The 20,325-nt window shown below is 33.2% G+C and overlaps 1 long non-coding RNA gene across 1 annotated transcript in view; it reads right to left on the bottom strand.

Annotated features, from left to right (window-relative positions):
• Positions 1–2,548: 2,548 nt before the first annotated feature.
• Positions 2,549–20,325, bottom strand: part of LOC120591716 (uncharacterized) — a 54,385-nt gene continuing 36,608 nt past the window's right edge. The window contains exon 2 of the long non-coding RNA XR_005649960.1: positions 2,549–2,707. This is a non-coding gene — a long non-coding RNA (uncharacterized LOC120591716). The remainder of the gene's footprint in view (positions 2,708–20,325) is intronic.

Genomic DNA, 20,325 nt, shown 5'->3' with positions numbered 1-20,325 from the left:
AAAATGGTAATAACTACATTCCTATCAACAAGTACCTCAAATGGAAAAGGAATTAAGTGCTCTAGCCAAAGGAGAGGGTGGCTGAATGGATAAGAAAACAAGATCCCTACATATGTGGCCTACAAGAGACTTACTTCAGATTAAAAGACACACAGAGACTAAAATGAAGGGGATTAAAAAAGATATTGCCCTGATGGACCTGGAGGGTATTGCATTGAATGAAATAAGTCAGATAAAGACAAATACCATATGATTTCACATACATGTGGAATCTAAAGAATAAAATAAACAACAACAAAAATGAAAACAAACTCATAGATACAGAGAATATTTTGAGGGCTACTAGACAGTAGTGGGGTTGGGGGGATGGCAAAAAAGGACAAAGAGGTTAATACAAATGGATTGTTATAAAAATAGTCATGAAGATACAAAGTGTAGCATAAGGAAAACAGTCAACAATGTTGTCACAAATACGTAAGAGGGAAGAGGGGTACTAGATTTAGTGGGGTGATCGCTTTTTGAGTTATATAGATCTCTAATTACTATGCTGTGCAACTGAAACTAATATATTTTTGTATGCCAACTATAATTGGAAAAACTCATTGCATTGTACAATGTAAACACAAGCAACCAATTGTCTATTATATTTCAATAAATCCAGGAAAAAATGTAAAAAAATAAATTTAAATTTCATATAAATAATAAGTAATCTTTAGTGTAAGTATATCTCATGCAGCACAGTAGTTCTCAAACTGTGGTCTCAGGACTAGAACCGTTAAGAGTTAACTGGGTACTTGTTAGAAATCCAAATTCTCAGACCACATCCAGAACCACTAAAACAGAAATTCTGGGGGTGGGCCCAGCAATTTATGTTTTAACAAGCCCTCCAGGTGATGTTCATGCTTTGGTTTGGGAACCACCGCTCACTACTATTCCTGTCACTTGCAAAAATAAATAAATAAAATTGGAAAATTTTTTTAAATTAAAAATAAAAATAAAAAGCTAACATGGAGAGAAAGGGGCACATGAACCTGTTTGATAAATAAATCTATTTACTATCAGCAAATATTAACTGAACAACCAAGAGTATTTAGTAGGTTCTCTGAGAAGAGACTACAGCAGTGATTCTCAACTGGGGGTTATTCGGCAATGTCTGAAGACATTTTTGGTTGTCACATGTGGAAGGAGAAGCTACTGGCATCTGGTGCGTAAAGGCCAAGGATGCTTGCTAAACATCCTACAAAGAACAGAACAGTTCCCCCACAATAAAGATTTATCCATCCCAAAATGTCAATAGTGCTATGGTTGAGAAACCTTGACCATAGTATAAAGATTAATCAAAAGGATTTTTTTTTACCCCAAAAGCTTTAAAATCAAAGACATTTTATGAACATGGAAATAAAAAGAGTAAAAAAGAAGTGACAAAACAATTCAAGGTTTCTCATAATAAAAATACTAGAATTATTCTGAGAAGAATATAGACACTAGTGATAGAGTTACAACACCAATTTGGTGGTAAGAGACACTTTTATGATGAAATACCAACTTGCTTTTTTCAGAAGTTATGTGAGAGAATAAACTGGAGATGACAAATTTGAGAATCATATGCAAACCCAAATGAATCTGTAGACAGTGTGTGACCATAAAACATCCTGGCCCTAAATCACGGAACCTGAATTCTAGTTTTGCTTTGGTTTTAGGTAACTGTGGAATTTAGCACAAGTCACTTCATTATCTAGGCTTCAGTTTCTGATATGTAAAATGAGGGGGTTAGACTATTTGAGTAATATTTAAGACTCCTTGCAGCTTTAACATACTATACCTATGTCAAAAAATGAGCACAGAAAACGTTTAAAAAATATTTTTTATGGGATAGTATCACTTTATTCCCTTTGGAGTAGTCCTGTGCTGACTTTGGTACTTTTGGTTCTTGTGTTTAGAAGGTGCTAAGAAAAGTATTTAATTTTTTTAATTTATAATAATTATATAATAATTCATGTTCATTGCAGAAAAATTAGAACACACAGATAAACCACCGTTTTTCACTAAGGTTCTGAGACAAATTATAGCAGGAAGGTGTTAAGATGGTCTAACAAAAGTCCATTTTATTTTTACAATTAAAAATTGAAGTAAAAATATTTAGAAAACTAGTTACAACTTGTATGCATGTGCATAAGAAAGATTACACTATTATTTAACATAATAACTGTCATGCTATAAAAGAAAGAAACCCCACAACCGTCTGAGAACAAATTTTTAGTTCAGTATAAGAGTAATAAAAAGTATATCAGCATTTATATTCTTATAAAATTTAAATCTATAAATATATAACCACAATAACGTCCAGATTCCAACTTCAGATGCTTTTAAATTAAAAAATATAATTTCTTATTTTTTATAAAAAGAGCAATTAATGGGCCAAAGAAACTCATTTAACTTCTGGGTTAGAAGTATGATAGTCTTTATTGCCAAATGTGTCAGTGTGCCTATCTGTGTTAGAAGTAATTTCCTAGAAGAAGTCCGGTCAACAGCATTTGACTTCACTAATTTCCAAAGAGAAACTTACTTTAATGTGATATACACCGTTCAGTTTTCCAATCTGCTGCTCAATGGTCCAAACACAGGAACTACATGTCATCCCTTCAACAGAGATGGTGACAGTATTCACACTCATACTTGGATCCATTCTGATTTCTTCTTTACATTCCTATTCGGAAGAATGAACTCATTAATTTCAGCCATGGAAATAATCCTTTCTCAACTTTCCCCCCAACCTCCTCAATTGAAAATATACTACTAATAAAATATAGTCAGCATTCTTTTCTCTCACCTCATTTTATGCCCATTTCAGGGCCTTTGCTTTAGCTATTGCCTTGGTTTGGGACTTTCTTCTTCCAGATATCTGCTTAGCTAACTTCCTTGTCTCTTTCAAGTCTTTACCCAAATCTAACCCTCTTAAGGAGATTTACAATGACCACTCTGTTTAAAATTGCAACCCATTTCCCTTCCCACACACATACTCTGTTTCCCCTTACATCTGCTCTATCTTTTTCATAGAATTTATCTCCTAATATACTCCATAATATACTTATTATGTTTCTTGCTTATTATCTGTCTTCCTGTGAAGGTTTTAAAATATGTCCACAAATTCTTTGTTACTCCTTCCTTCAAGAGGTGGAATTTAACTCCTTTCTCCTTGAGTGTAACTTAGACTCGGTGGCTTGCTTCCAACAAATGAGATATAGTGGAAATAATGAGAAGTGACTTCCAAAACTAGGTAAAGGGCACTACAGGAGAGGGGAAAAGTCATTGTGGTTTCCTCCTTGTCCTCTCTCTTCAATAACTCCCTCTGTGGGAAGTCATCTGCCATGTCATGAGGACACTCACGGAACCTTATGGAGAGGTTCATGTACCAAGAAATTGAGGCCTCCTATCAACAACAAGCAAAGACCTGAGGCCTCCTGCCAACAGCCGGGTGAGTGAACTGTCTTGGAAGCTGATCCTTGAGATTCAGTTAAGCCTTAAGATGCCCATAGCCCCGGCCAACATATCGACTACAACCTCATCAGAGATCCTGAGCCAGAACAACCCAGCTAAACCATTCCTATATTCATGATCCACAGAAACTATGAGATAATAAATGTTTGTTGTTTTAAGCCTCTAAATTTTAGGGTAATTTGTCATACTGCAATAATTAATATACTCCCCACTAAAATGGAAATTCCACAAAGGCAGTAATGTTTTAATTTTTTTTTCACTGATATTAGCTTAAACTACAGGAAATTGTCATTGTTGTTTATCAAAATAGTTGAATACTGGCAGTTTCATATAGATCAATCTAATATATCCCAGGGAAACAGTGGTTTTCTCTGGTGAGGGGAACTGAGTGCTTAGGGGATAAGAGTGGGAAAAAGAATTTTCACTGTATAACCTTTTATATCTTTTTTTAAATGGAGATGTAATTGACATTGTTTGGTTTAAGGTGTACAATGTGTTGGTTTGATACATTTTTATATTGCAATATGACTTCCACCGATACTAACACCTCTATTATATCACTTAATTATTTCTATTTTGTGGTGAGAACAATTAAGATCTAGTCGCTTTTGTACCTTGAATGTATTATATATTTGGACACAAATACACACATACACATATGCACACACAAAAAGAACAGTAGACGTGAAATACTAGAAATTACTAATACGGATGGGAGTTCATAATTGAGGCATTCTAAGATTCTTGGACTTGTTTGGAATGTACAGAGAGAAAGAGATAAGCCCTAGATTTTGTTAAGAATATATGTTAAAATTTAAGGATACTGGTAGGAAACTAGAAACAGAAATATATAGCTTCCAAAACAGTAGAGAGAAAAAAGGAATAAAGAAAGTATTTCTATAAAACTCTTTGGTTTAGAGACTAGTGTGAAATGATTATGATAAAAGTGACACCAGAATCAGGCTTAAGAAATCATTCAGGAAAAAATAGACTTCCCAATGTATATCTGAGTGTCTGTCTTAGAGCACCGTAAGATTATTCCAGGTAAATTAAAGGGTGTTAATTAGAATATTTTTCATTCTGTAAGAAAAATTATATTTGGAAGATTATATTAGTTCAATACAAAGAACTTGCATTTACCTTGCAAAGATTGCAAATTATATAGAAAATACCAAGTTTTGTGTAAGAGGGAGAAGAGGAATGCTATGGTTAAGAGTAAAACTTGCCACCTAAAGCAGAGATGAAGGAAAGGAAGAGGAGTAGAAAATAACCAGCTATTATTAAGATATTATCATGTAGAACTGTAGTAGGAATAAAAATATAAGTTTTAGGTCCAATAACATGCATCCAGTATTGATTAGGGGGTTTCCGTGCCCTTGGATAAAGATCCTGCTAAAATAAATGAATGGGACTGCATCAAACTAAAAAGTTTATGCTCAGCAAAAGAAACCATCAACAAGGTAAAGAGACAACTATCCGAATGGGAAAATATATTTGCAAGCAACACCTCCAATAAGGACCTAATATCCAAAATATACAAAGAACTCATACAACTCAATAACAACAAACAACAAATAATCCAATCAAAAAATGGGCAGAGGACCTGAACAGACACTTTTCCCTAGAGGACATACAAATGGCCAACAAATATTTGAAAACATGCTCAACATCACTAGTTATTAGGGAAATGCAAATCAAAACCACAATGAGGTACCACTCCATACCTGTTAGAATGTCTTTAATCAACAAGATAAGTAATAACAAGTGCTAGAGAGGATTCGGAGAAAAAGGAACTCTTATACACTGCTAGTGGGACTGCAAATTGGTACAGTCACTATGGAAAACAGTATGGAGGTTCCACAAAAAAACTAAGAATTGATCTACCATGTGATCCACCAATCCCTCTACTGGGTATTTACCCTAAAGACTTGAAAATATCCGAAAAGATATTTGCACACCAATGTTCATAGCAGCGTTATTCATAGTGGCTAGGACATGGAAGCAACCCAAGTGTCATAAGATAGACGATTGACTAAAGAAGCTGTGGTACATATATACAATGGAATATTACTCAGCCGTAAGAAGAGATGAAATACTGCCATTTGCAACAACATGGAAGGAACTTGAGATAATCATGCGAAGCAAAATAAGCCAAACAGAAAAAGTTGAAGATCACATGATATCACTTATATGTGGGATATAAACCTAAAAGAAACGAACAAACAGGACAAACAGAGACTCATGGACATGGACAATAGACTAGTGGTTACCAGAGTGTAGGGGGGAGAGGGAGGAGGAGGGAGATAGATGGAGGTAAAAGGGGTCAAATATGCAGTGACAGAAAGAAATCTAACTATGGGAGGTGAAAACACAGTGTAAATATATATATATACACCTTACTGTTAAAGTGTACAGATGAAACTTATTGGATTTCGGCAACCAAAGTCACCATAAAAAAATAAATAAATAAATTTTAAAAAAAGATACTGTTGTGTGTTCATAATAAAAAATTAAGGATAACAAAATCTTTTTTAAAGATTCATTTGTCAAAATTCACAATAGCCAACTACAACTCTCAAACGCTTTTTCACAAATACCATGGTTTACACTGACTCTATTTTCTCCCAAAAGTCAATTCTTAATAAAATGGTAACATCAGTTACCTCCTGGGAGAGACAGAGGGTAGGTGGGTGGGGGTGAGGGGTACTTTTGCAATTTGAATTATGTGAATATAAAGCCAATTCAAAATAAATAAAATTTATTAAAAACTATGTAAACTAAAACATTTCTTTGCAATTAATTTATTCCAGTGGTATAAAAATGATTACTACATCGTCTTAGCTTTGCTAAGCTCAGAGAAACAAACAAAAACTGCTACTGAATCACACTTTCTATTGCTAACAAAGCAAAATGATTAGTGAATTCTTCTCACTTCTTCAACTGGTTTCTGTGAAGCTTTGAACAAATGGACCACCAATATAATTTCCAAATATCTAAAATAACAGAAGTTCCTTAGGGGATAATTTATTTTCAAATGGTAACTGGTTTTCAGCATATATTTTTTCATTATATGTCAGAGGCTTTTATTTCTGTACACCTGTTATGCCATAAATTCATGGGTTCCAGCAACTCGGGCTCCTTTCCATTGGTTCTCACAATGTGTTTCTCTGGCTGGAGCAGGCCAGTGCTTCAGTTGAACCCAGGTACTTTTCTTTTTGATTTCCTCCTTTTTTCAACCATTTTTCTTCACATGTTTCAGGAAACTATCTCGGCTCTTAGAATGCTTAATATGCTCAATACGTACATTAATTCTCTTGGCAAGAAACTTGTCCTTAACTTGTTTATTTACAACAATTTTAATCACATGCTGGGTAACATTGTAGACTTACAGTTTTGCCACGATAACATTTGTGGGGCATTCCTTTTTGAACAGTGCCCGTTCCCCCTGATGTCTACAACATCATCTTTCTTGTAGATTTGCTTGTATGTGGCCAAAGGAACAATTCCATGTTTTCTAAAAGGCCTAGAGAACATATATCGGGTGCCTCTCTTTCCCTTCATGATCATTTTGGCGAATTACTGGAAGATGGCAGTTCCGTGTTCCCACCTTTTGGCTACTAAGAATAATTCTGCTATAAAAATTAATATACAAATTTCTGTGTTTTCATTTTTCTTGAGTTATACTTAGGAGTGGATTTCCTGGGTCATACGATAACTCTACGTTTAATTGAGGAACTGCCACACTGTTTTCCAAAGCTACTGCACCTTTTTACATTCTTGCTAGTAGCATATGAAGGTTCCAATTTCTCTAGCTCCTCACCAACACTTGTCATTATCTGATATTTTAATTCTAGCCATCTTATATGTTAAGTGGTACCTCAGTGTAGTTTTGATTTGCATTTCACTGATTAAGTGATGTCGAACGTATTTTTCATGTGTTTATTGGCTATTTGTATATATATTTTTTGAGAATGTCTATGCAAGTCCTTTACCTATTTTTTAATAGGGCTTTTGGGGTTTTTGGTTGAGCTGTAAGATTTCTTTACATATTCTACATATGAATCTCTTATCTGATATATGATTTCCAAATATTTTCTCCCATCTGTGGGTTATCTTTCTACTCTCTTGATTAGAGTCCTTTGATGCCCCAAAATTTCTAATTTTGATAAAGTCCACTGTATTTTTTCTTTTGTTGCCTCTATTCATTTTTTAAATTGAGATTTAATTGACATTAAATATTTTATTAGTTTTAGGTGTAAGACAAAATGATTTGATATATGTATATACTGCAAGATAATTAGCACCATACGTTTAGTTAACATCCATCACCATACATAGTTAAAAATTTTTTTTACTATGATGAGAACTTCTAAGATCTACTCTCATAGCAACTTTCAAATATAAAATACAGTATTGTTAACTATAGTCACCATGTTGTGCATTATAACTCCAGGACTTATTTATAACTAGAAGTTAATAGATTTTGACCACCTTCACCCATTTTGCCCACCCCAGCACCCCTCCTCTGGCAACCCACCAATCTGGTCTCTGTGTCTATGAGTTCAGTTTTTTTTAGATTCCACACAAATAAGTGAGCTCATATAGTGTTTTTCTTTCTCTTATTTCATTGAGCATAAGGCCCTCGAGGTCCATCCATGTTGTCGCAAGTAGCAAGATTTCTTTCTTTTTTATGGCCATTCACCCATCAATGGACACTTAGGTTGTTTGGCGATGAATATGAGGGTGCATGTCTTAGAGATACTGATTTCATTTTCTTTTGATAATTACTCAGAATTGGAACTGCTAGATCACATGGTAGTTCCAATTTTAATTTTTTGAGGAACTTCCATACTGTTTTCCATCTATATTTATTTTTTAAATGATAAAATCTTAGAAAAGCTGAAAAAAAAAATCATCCTTAGACCCACCGTTGTCAGTCTTAGTTTCAACTAACAATATTTATAGAACAATTATAATTTATAGTGTGACTTAACCTAAAATAGGTTCACAATTATTGGTCTATTTCTGTTATTTACTTTTAAAGTTATAGCTAAGGCTATTCCAAATGCAACAGTTAACAATTCAGTTATGTCCACTGATTCTTATGAAATTAGTGTTAAATTTTTACCTATTTTATATAAAGATACTTAAGATCTAGTCAATATAAAAGAATCAATTTTGTTTAATTTTTGTTTTTAATGATTTCGAGCAGGCTTTATTCAATAAGGTAAAAAAAATTATGATCTCTAATGAACCACACTGTCATTACATTAATACAGCCACATTTCCTACTACATCCTAATTTAAGCATGTCAAATCATCTGTGACTAATATATTTTTCCTTCTGTCTTCATAATTCACTTGTTTTTTCTTCTAAACTCTACTTAAACTGGACCTTACACACAAAACCTCAGAGGAATTCCATCTCCCTCTTACTACTCTATTATTTATACACACACACACACACACACACACACACATATAATGTGTGTGTGTGTATATATATAATATAATATATAATTGATTTTGTAATATATGTTATATCCATCTTTCAAATTTTAAATGTTTCAAATATAGGTACAAAGTCAGGAACGTTTTTTAATCTTCCATTGCATTTAGCAAAATGACTCAGAAAATAGAGTAAAGCATAAATGATTTCATATGGTATGGAAAAAATGTAGGCTTCTGGGAGATCATAATATCAAAGAAACAATTGTGGCATGCAGCTATTAGTAATGAAGCGACTCTGAGAACAAGAGCATCCAACAACACTGAGGGAAATAACTTCTAAAGTATTTGAGTCACTCCCTAAACACAGATGGTAATCATCATCAGTAATAACATTTCCTAAGAGGAAGAACAGTATTATGACTAGATTGTCATCTCTGGTTTGAAAACAGAAACTGCAGAAGTTGAGTACAAACATGACATGTATAAAATCTGACTGCTTAAAAACACTTCATAAAGCTGATCACGAAAGTTCAAACATTATTTTTAAATCCCCCTAAAATAATCAGTTCTCATAATTTAGAAAAAGTTTCTGAATTCTTAATAAATTATACAGTAAAATTTAATTTTTGGATACAGTTCTACCCGGATAATTTTTGATCACTATGATAATCAAGGAAATGTAAATTAAAACCACAACGAATATCATTTATACCCATAAGATAGAGAAAATTTTCAAAATCTGATAATACCAAGTGTTGGTGAGAATGTGGAACAATAGGATCTCTCTTATTCTGTTGGTGAGAGTGTAAATCAATACAACCATTATGGAATCTGCATGGCAATATCTGGTAGAGTCAAAGACATGCATATACTAGACCTCAAAATTTTCACTCATAGGTATATTTATTATCCTAAAGAAAATCTCACATGTGTCCGAGGAAACATGAATAAGTATGCTCATTGCAACAGTGTTTCTAATAGTTAAAACTTTGGAAATAACCTAAATGCCTATCACTCTGGAAATAACCTAAATGTCTATCAACCAGAAAATGGAAAAAAAATAGGTGGTAGTAAATATACAGTGGAGCATGATACAGTAGTTTAAAAGAATGAACTAAAATAGTGGTTCTCACTGGGAGAATGGGGAGATTTCATCACCAAAGGGACATTTGGCAATGTCTGGAAACATTTTTGATTATCACAACTGGGGAGGAGGGAGAAGTGCTACTGGCATCTAGTGGGTAGAGGCCAGGGATACCACTAAACATCCTACAATGGACAGAAAAAGCTCTTTGCAATAAATAATTATCAGCTCCAACATCAACTGAACAGAGACTGAGAAACTCTAAACTAGAGCTACAAGTAGCAACATGGATACATTTCATAAACATAGTTGAAAAAAATTTAAAAAAAGTTTCAGAAGGATATAAATGTCTAAATACCATAATTGTTTTTGTATGAACACATATACGGTAGTGTTAGTAATATAAAATATAAAAATGTGCATAGAAATGATGAACTCCATATTCAGGAGTTTGGGGAGGAAAAAAGGGATGAAATTGGAGCACAAATGGGAACTTCAAATATATAAGTAATGTTTGCCTTCTTAAGCTGGGTAGTGGATACACACCTATGTTACAGGGTTCCCTATACTCTTTGTAGGCCTAAATTATTTCATTATAAGAATTTTAAAAGGAAAACAAATGACTAAACTGGGAGGACATTATGCTAAGTGAAATAGAAAAGACACAGAAAGACAAAAATGCATGATCTCACATGTGGAATCTAAAAAAGTCAAACTCTTAGAAGCATAGACTAGGGGCTGGGTGGTGGAGGAAATGGGGACATGTTATTTAAAGGGTACAAAGTTTCAGTTATGCAGGATGAAGAAACTCTGGAGACCTAACATATGGTATGGTTGACTACAGTCAATAATACTGTATTATATACTTGAAATTTGCTGAGAGATCTTAATCATTCCTAACCAAAAAAAAAGTAACTATTTGAGGTGATGGATATGTTAATTAGCTTAACTGTGGTAATCATTTCACAATGTACATGTATATAAAAACATGTATGCATGCCTTAAATATATATAATTTTTATTTGTTGATTATACCTCAATAAAGCTGAAGAAAAAAGATTTTTAAAAACCAGCCCGTTTCAGGGGGAAATAAAGAAGAAGGAAATATATAGGGAATGTGCAGAAATTGAGAAAAGTTACCAAAATTGAAACAATTCAATAAGTGAGGCCAACGATAAACTCCAACATATAAACAGTCAAAATCATCCAGTCTATTTTACCAGGGCTATAAAAACACCTGTTTGTTAAGCAAACTGATGACTTCGAGCTATGAGAACAACACTGAACTAGTTTTGCATTCAGGGTATCTATATAATATTTACAAATCGATTTAATTATTTCTTACCTGTTTGTTAATTTAAAACCACTACCACTCTAAAATGAAAACAAAAGGAGAAAGCGTTAGTTTCTCTATTATTTTATATAATGCAACTCTTTCGTTTAAATTATGTAATCCTTTAAAATGAAAATTGATCTTATTCCTTAACCTGTTTTCAAAATACTGAGTGCCTAATCTCTTTCATCAGACAATTGTCATCATATAAACAGAGGGCTAAGATTCTAGATGAAACAGCTGGAGTAGACAAGTGTATGTTTTAAAATATAATTGTTCTTTACATTTGATCATTCCCAAAAGATTAGGAGCCAATACTTAAGACATATTCATAAGGTAAAAGACGAAACATTAAGGTAAAAGAACAGAACATTAAAATTAAGAAAAGCCAATGTGTTTTGCTGGCCATTTTTGTGACTCCTGGGCTAATCACCACCTTTCTTGTGGTAACAATACAGGTATTTCAGATTCCTATAAAATTCCATCGTTGATGAAACTTTCATATATATGAATTTTGTGACTATCCTGCAATATAAATAAGGTAGTAGACTCCTTTTAAAATTAAGGAGGCTTACTCACACTCATACAGCCAATTCAGGCTGGAGTCCAAAGCTAACAATAGCCTCAAAGGGATTAACTTAATAAGGCAGTGTTTACAAAAGGCATAAAAATAAAACCAGTCAAAGGTAGAGATAGGGAAAATGCTTGAAAAATATTGGTACTCTGCAATAAACACAAGTAGGGACAAGTTCTTCAGAAACTGAGAAATAGTCCTCTAGTTACTAGGTGCCTTTCTACCAAGGGCTGAATATCTGTTGCCATGACAACAATTTTTTAGTATGGATGCAACTTTTCTTGCCTCAGACAAAGCCATAGTTATCTTTGGGAAGTAGAGAGAAGTAGGATTCAACTACTTGACATTAAAATGTGTCAGCTACTGTCCAATCATATTATGGATTAAATATTGTCTTAGTGCAGTTGTCTATCTTAAATTCTAAGAAGACTGGTACTTAGAATACTTTTCTTCCCCGCATCAAAACAATCATTTGAGTCAAGCTTGTCAGATACAATCTATAGGTAAATCACAGACTCCATGTAATACTATAGCTTTCTTCATAAGGAAAAATCCATCCTACAATTTTAGTTCTAAGACAAAATAGTGCTCCAAATCACTGATGAAAAAAACTTTAAATATCTATGAAAACTAAAAACGACTGTTAGTATTTAACTCTTCTATAGAGTAAGTTGAAAAAGCACTTATTTTATATTTGCTATAACTGATTAAGAACAAGTAAATTATAAAATAAATGATAAAAGATTAGTAGGGCTAAAAATGACAATTCAGTTTGACTAAACTTTTTAAATATGTCATTAATTTTATTTAAAAAATTACTAAAAGGATATTATTGCTAATTACCATATTATATATTCACATTTAAAACTGTTACCTATTAAAAAGTCTTATACTGATGTCAGAATAGACAGATCCTTGCAACAGAATAGAAAGTTGCAGAAACAGACATATGTGTATATATATATATGTATATATATATGAGCTTAGTATATAATAAGGGAGGCATTTCCAATCAATGGGGAAATCAATAAGTGGTATTGGCATAATATGCTAACTATTTGAGGTGAACACTTTTATATCCCATCTTACACCAAAATTAATTCCAACTGAGTTAAAGACTGAAATGTAAAAAGAAAATAGAAAATGCCACAAAGATATAAAAGTGAATATTAATTAACAACAGCAACATTAAAACTTGGGGTGGGGAAGGCCCTTTGTAACATAAGCCAAAAGCAAAAACCATAAAGGAAAAGATTTTAAAGTTTAATTATATAAAATTTTTAAATTTCATGTGACAAAATATGCCATGTAAACAAACTACAAAAGCATATATACACCGAGTTTCTTTTGGGAGGTGATGGAATGTTCTGGAATTAGATAATGGTGATGGTTCCAGAAGTCTGTGATTATACTAAAAACCACTGAATTATATACTTCAATAAGGTGAATCTTATGACATGTAAATCATATCTCAAAAAAAAAACTATATAGTAATATATGTCACGCAACTGACAAAATAAGAAATTCAAAATACCAATAAACACATGAAAACTTACATTTATCAATTAAAACAATCAAGATAAAACATTTTCCCCCTACTAAGTTAATAAAATATGTCCATTATTATGTAGCTAAAACAGAACAAAATAGGAAATGACCTAAATTCCTACGAAAGGGCATTAGTTAAATAAACTCTAGCATATCCACACTTTTACAGATAGTTATCATATTTCTAGCTACCCAGCATCCAAACACACATACTAAGTCAAGGAAACCCCCTCCTGAAAGTGAATGTCTTGGTAAGAGGCAGTAGGACCCTGTCCCCACTAAAGAAGCCAAAGTGGGAATAGAGAATATTCCCTTACCCTTCATCCTTGAAGTTGAGATGCTAAGTGATTCTAGACGCAGCTGGGCAGATGCTTCTGCCCAAGGTTTTGAGTCCTGAGGAAGTGACACAAATACATAGTGATAGTGACAGAAAATTCAGGGCAGTTGCGGCCAGTTGCAGCGGCAGAGCCAAGATGTCAAAAGTGGTGGTGGCAAAAGTCCTGAGAAAGCCAGTCCCTCTGAAGAGGTCCTCACCAGACTGTTCTCACAGTGTAACCTTAGCTTGTTTTAGCCTCACTGGGTTCCCACCCATTTTCCAAGTCTGGTTGATCATCTTCTGTGTTGACTCTATAAGTAATCTTAATAGCCTACCAATAAAATCCTTGTCTGGTTAAGTGAGTCAGAATTTGCTTTCTGTTGTTTGCAAGCAAGAACTTGGCCTAATACATGTATAATAAATACCATGTGGCCATTAAAAACAATGATGTAGCTCTTCATTTACAGAGAGCAAAAATGTTCAGGGTATACTAAGAAAAAGCAAATTTTCACTCTACAAAAGTTCTCTTAATCAACCTCCAATGGATTAACCGATGGTCTCCATTCTATTACTAAAATATTCAGATGCCCACTGCATGTTTATATGCACTCCCTGTCCCACCAGTAGTGTGTTGGCGTACTTAGTTCAGCTGTGTTTGCTCCCAAGCCTGTTTATACCCACCGAACTTCCTATAATCATGTGATTTAATTGAATTTTATGCAATATATTTAATGAATATATAAACTGATGAAATACGAGTATAAAAGAGAGTTATTCTGTCTGTGAAAACAAAGGTGAATCTTTTAGAACACTCAACAAAAGTGAGCGGTAAACTACTGAAATAGCTGTACACAAAACGACTTTAAGAGATTGGGGAAAAATCATAAAAATGTAAAAGTTCTGTTCTTTACTAACATGAAACCAAACTAGAAATTAAAAATCTGGAAATGAAATGAAGCAATACGGATGTGGTTTATTTAAGAAAGAAAAGGAAGAATTCCAGAGAATCCATATGCAAAGAAAGAGCTTTGGCCCTACATATAAACATTAGAAAATAAACAAAAATATGTTCTAGGTTTTTAAAAAATAAGCTATGTATAATTTTTATGGTTCTCTTCTTCAATTAGAAAAGCAGTGGTTAGAAAGTTTTCTACCATGTTTACATTTTCTGAGGGAAGACTCTGGAACACACCATACAACAAAGAGGAAAAAAATGATTCCATTTTGTTTTAAAAGGGTCCTAGTAATTTACTCTTTCAGCCTTGACCAAAACCCATCACAAGCCAGTTTTTATAAATAGTTTAATAAGATAGGATTGAGAATGTGCATCCTTAACAAGGACATCACTGAAATCTAGATTTTGAAGAATCTTCTTCTGATCAATGAATTTCCCATGTTTGTCCAATAAAGCCATGAAATTCAATGGCTTATTATAATGGCTATATCCAGTATGTTATGCTGCCATTTTTTTAAGTTGTTGTCATTCAGAATCCTCAGTGGAAATCAGAGATGATTTTCCTCACACACAGTTTTATGTGGCATTTGTTCTTTCTCTAAAAATATTTATGAGCTATAGTAAAATTACTATTTCCTGAAAAAGGCAGACACTTTTTTAAAGTTTTTTTTTTATTGTGGTAAAATACACATAACATCAAATTTACCATTTTAACCATTTTTAAGTGTAAAATTTAGTGGCATTAAATACATTCACATTGTTGTGCAACCATCACCACCATCCATCTCCAGAACTTGCTTATCTTCCTAAACTGAAACTGTACCCTTTAAACAATAACTGCCCATACGTCTTTCCCCCCAGCCACTGGTAACCACCATTCTACTTTCTGTCTCTATGAATCTAACTACTCTAGGTGCTACATAGAAGCAGAATCATACAATATTAGTCCCCTTTTGTTTGGCTTACTTCACTTAGCTTATATATATTTTTTAATTATTTTTGTTTCTCAATTACAGTTGACATTCAATATTATTTTATGTTGGTTTCAGATGAACAGCATAATAGTTAGACATTTATATTATTTATGAACTATTTCCCCCCTTCCGATTAGTCTAGTACCCACCTGACACTATACATAGCTATTACAATATCATTGACTATATTCCCTTTACATGCCCATGCCTATTTTGTAACTACCAATTTGTACTTCTTAATCCCTTCACCTTTTTCATTCAGTCCCAAACTGGCCTCCCATCTGGCAAGAATCAGTTTGTTCTCTGTATCTATGAGTCTGTCTCTGTTTTGTTTGTTTGTTTATTTTGTTCTTTAGATTCCACATATAAGTGAGATCATATGGTATTTGTCTTTCTCTGTCTGACTTACTTCAATTACACTTAATGTAATATCTTTAAAGGTTTACCCATGTTATATCACATGTAAGAATTTCATTCCTTTTTAAGGCTAAAATATATTGCATTGTATGTATATACAATATTTTGTTTATCCACTCATCTGCCAATAGACATTTGGGTTGTTTCCACCTTTGGGCTATTGTGAATAATACTGCTATGAAGACTGTTATACAAATATCTGTTTAAGTCCCTGCCTTCAATTCTTTTGGGTACATACTCAGAATTAGAATTGCTGGAACATGTAATTCTGTTTAATTTTTTTAAGAACCATCATACAGTTTTCCACAGTAACTGTGCCATTTTACATTCCCACCAGCAACACACAAGGGTTCCAATTTCTCTACATCCTGGCCAACACTTACTATTTTCTGTGTGTGTGTGTGTGTGTGTGTGTGTGTGTGTGTATTTAATAATAGCTTTCTAATCAGTGTGAAGTGGTAACACTTCTTTTTTACATCTCACAAATGTCAATGAAGAATTGGAGAATAAAAATAAAATATGAAGTACGTGGGAAGTCATAACCCTTCATTTTCAGTCATTTCATTGTTATTTTATTTAATTTATAATATATTATTTTAATCTTTCTTGACAATTTCCCCTGTATTCAGATTTTCTAGCAAGAATTGGTTACAATACATACATTAAATGTGAAGTATTATTGCTTTGAGTTCTAGCTTACGACTCATTAGCTTAATAGGTTAGTACAGTAATTTGGATTGGGTTCAAAGGGATCAGGATAAGAAGGTGTAACAACTGGTCATTAGTAAATGTTCTTTGCTCATCATGTGCTTATTTTTAGAGTAAATATAAAAATGGAAATGTTGTGAATTTCATTTATACCAGTTCTTTAGAAACCTAGCATTTAGATTTAAATATAGTTCCCTAAACTTTTCCTAAAGATAGTAAGCATATACTTAAGGGGTAGAGTGTATTAAAGGGTACAATATTGTGCTTTCAGCACTATAACTGAATAGCTAAGTAATAAAGAAGCAATACTAGTCATAATTATTACAACAAAATAGACTGATCAATAAAGATGATGTGGGCAATATCTAGAATCTAGGAACATATTATCTTTCACTCTGAAAAACCTGTTTGTTATATGTGTTTTGGAAAGTAAGAGCAAGAGGAACTGATCATTAGAAGCTACTTATTCATAAAAAAAAAAAAAATTGAACTACTATACGACCCAGCAATTCCACTTCTGGATATTTACCTGAAGAAAACAAAAACACTGACTTAAAGAGATATATGCACCCCTATGTTCACTGCAGCAATATTTTCAATAGCCAAGATGTGGAACCAACCTAGATATCCATTGATAGAATGGATAAAGATGAATGGAATATTACTCAGCAGTAAGAAAAAAAAAATGAAATCTTTCCATTTGTGGTAACATGGAACAACAGGGTATTAGGCTAAGTGAAATAAGAAAGAGAGAAAAACAAATACCATATGACTTCACTTATATATGGAATCTGAAAACAAACAAACAAACAAATACACAAAACAAAAACAGACTCACAGAAACAGAGAACAATCTCATGGTTGCCAGAAGAAAGGGGAGTGGAAGAGGGTAAAAAAGGTGAGGAGAATAAGAGGCACAAATTTCCAGTTGTAAAATTGATAACAGAGATGTAGTGTACAATACAGGGAATATCGTCAATAATATTGTAACAATTTTGCTTGATGACAGATGGTTATTAGAATTAGTGTGGTGATAATTTCATAAGGTATATAAATGTCAAATCGCTATGTTGTATACCTTAAATTAATACAATACTGTATGCCAATTATACTTGAATAAAAAAATGTTTAATGTTACTTATTCAAATATTTGTCCTCACCTAAGCATTTATAATAAATGCCTCCCACACAAGAGCGAAATAACTTATAAAACACTTAAGACCAATGAAACTGCATGAAATCTCAGGAAAAAGAGCTGGGAACTATTCATTTTTTCAGTTCTCTAGAAAAGTTTGGTGTTTTATTGGTATTATTTCTTTACTAACTGGAAGAATTCACCAGGGAAGCTATTTGGGCCTCGAGTTTTCCTTGTGGGAAGGTTGTTACATCAATTATTAAGAGGTGTTTTAAAGTTTCCCACCATGGTTATGTACCTATTTCCCCTTTCAGTTCTGCCAATTTTTGTTTCATATATTTTTAGGCTATGCTAGTAGGTACATAGAAAGTTAGGAATATTACATCTATTTGTTGAATTAATATTTTTAATCATTATGAAGTGCTCTTCTCTCCAGAAAAATCTCGACTTTGCTGACAGTATGGTCACACCAGTTACCTTTTGGATAGTATTTGCACAAAGTATTTTTTCATCCTTTTATTTTTAACCTTTCTATGAATAGCATATAGTTGTATGTTATTTCTTGAGTAGCATTTAGGGTTTTTTTTTTAAATCTTTACAAGCTCTGCTCTGAACTGTAATATTTGGTCCATTCACATTTAATGAAATTACTGATATTGTGGTGTTTATATTTATCATCTTGTTGTTTTCTATTTGTCCCAAGTGACAAATAGAGCCTTTTTTTTCTCCTTTCTTGCTTTAATCAAATATTTTATTTATTCCCTTTTTCCATGTAATAGCGTGTTAGTTTTTAAAAATTCTTTTAGTACCCTAGAGATCACAATATGTCTCCTTGAATTATAATAGTATACCTTAAATTAGAACTTTTACCACTGCCTGAATAATGTAAAAATTTTAAAACATGTTAACTCCATTTAACACATCCCATCCCTCATTACTGGTTTCCTATTGCTGTTGCAACAATTTGCAACAATACAAATGCTAGGACGTCAGTAGTCTAAAGTGGATATCACTGAGTAAACTGATGTGAATGGAGCAAAGTCCACTTTGACTCAGTGATCAATATTAATATCACAACTAGTGGGACAACAAAGAATTATGTGTCTCCTATGTACCACCTATGAAGTATTTTCACCAAAAATCTTTAACATGTATCTAATCTTTATTTTTATTTTATTATTTATTATTATTTATGCCAAAAGCACCTGGTCTTCCTAGGTGGTCTCCCATCCAAGTACTAACCAGGCTCGCACCTGCTTAGCTTCCGAGATCGGACATCAGGCTTGTTCAGGGTGGCATGGCCATAGACTGTGGACCATGGTTCCACTGGGGTGCAAACCCAGGATCTTCTGTGTATAAAGCAGATTTGCTAACTGCTAGACTATGGAACCACATCCTCTAGTCAAATCTTTAGAACTAACTTCCAAAACACAGGAAAAAAGAGAAACTAAAAGCATTCATCTTGTAGTCAAGGAAAAAGTAAAAATAATCAAGGTGTTGGCAGGGCTATGTTCTTTCTGGAGGCTCTAGGGGAGAATCCACCTCTGATTTGTTTTAGCTGCCTGTATTCCCTAAATTATGGCCTCCAGCTCCCAGATGAATGACTCCCAATTCAGCCTCTATCTACACATCTTTCTCTGATTCTCCTGACACCTTCTTTTACTTATAAAGACCTTTGTGATTATATTGGACCCACCCAGATAATCCAGGATGATGCTTCCATCTCAAGATCCTTAACTTAATCACATCTGCAAGTTCCCTTTAACTTTGTAAGGTATTCACAAGTCCTAAAGATACAGACACAGATGTTTTTATAGGGTCACTATTCTGTCTGTGTACCACACTCTTCCTATATTTTGTTAGTGGTGTCACATATTTTAATTCAATATGTTCACAAACATGTCAGAAAGAAAAGCTCTACCTAACAGTAGAATGCCAATTACTAAGTGTAGACAGAATAATGAAGTTTGAAAATCACCATTTGGCAAGTACCAGAGTAATAACTGACTGAGGAAGAAATCACTCATAGACACGAAAAATAGTGGGGAAAAAAGTTTGATGAGAAAGAGAATATTTATGTAATCTCAAATTATCATCATAATTAATGAGACAAATTGATATACTATGCTAACTATTCAAAAGAAAACTGACTATATTAATATCTAAGTAGATTTTAGAGCGAGGATTATAGTACAGACTTAAAAAATGGGCATTTCATAATAACAAAGGGGACAATTAATAAGGGAGACATAACAAAGATGAACCTAAAGAGGCCACACCAAGACACATCATAATTAAAATGCCAAAGGTTAAATATAAAAAGAGAATCTTA

This window comes from Pteropus medius, unplaced genomic scaffold (genome assembly GCF_902729225.1).
Source record: "Pteropus medius unplaced genomic scaffold, Ma_sr-lr_union100, whole genome shotgun sequence".
Taxonomy (NCBI): Eukaryota; Metazoa; Chordata; class Mammalia; order Chiroptera; family Pteropodidae; genus Pteropus; species Pteropus medius.
Note: the sequence above shows the minus strand (reverse complement) of the source record. Positions and strands in the feature narration are given on the sequence as shown.